The sequence below is a fragment of the Octopus bimaculoides genome, chromosome 1 (genome assembly GCF_001194135.2).
Source record: "Octopus bimaculoides isolate UCB-OBI-ISO-001 chromosome 1, ASM119413v2, whole genome shotgun sequence".
NCBI classification, from domain to species: domain Eukaryota; kingdom Metazoa; phylum Mollusca; class Cephalopoda; order Octopoda; family Octopodidae; genus Octopus; species Octopus bimaculoides.
In genome coordinates this window covers 5326833-5327053 of record NC_068981.1, presented here as the reverse complement: position 1 = coordinate 5327053, position 221 = coordinate 5326833, and positions in this window count along the sequence as shown.

Below are 221 nucleotides of genomic sequence, written 5' to 3'. Positions count from 1 at the left end.
AAAAAAAAAAACTACTTCTACCTTGCAGGACAATGGTTCTGTTTCATAAAAATAACGGTTCTTCCTCAATGAAGAGAGTTTCGTCTTTGTTGTAAGTGTACCTTTCCGTGTATTTTAAAATAACTTTTTATATTTTTCTTTGATTTTGTGTTTCTATTTTTCTGAGAAAGTATGCTCATCTCCTTTAGCTCCCGCCCACTCCCCATTTTCATAAGCGGTTG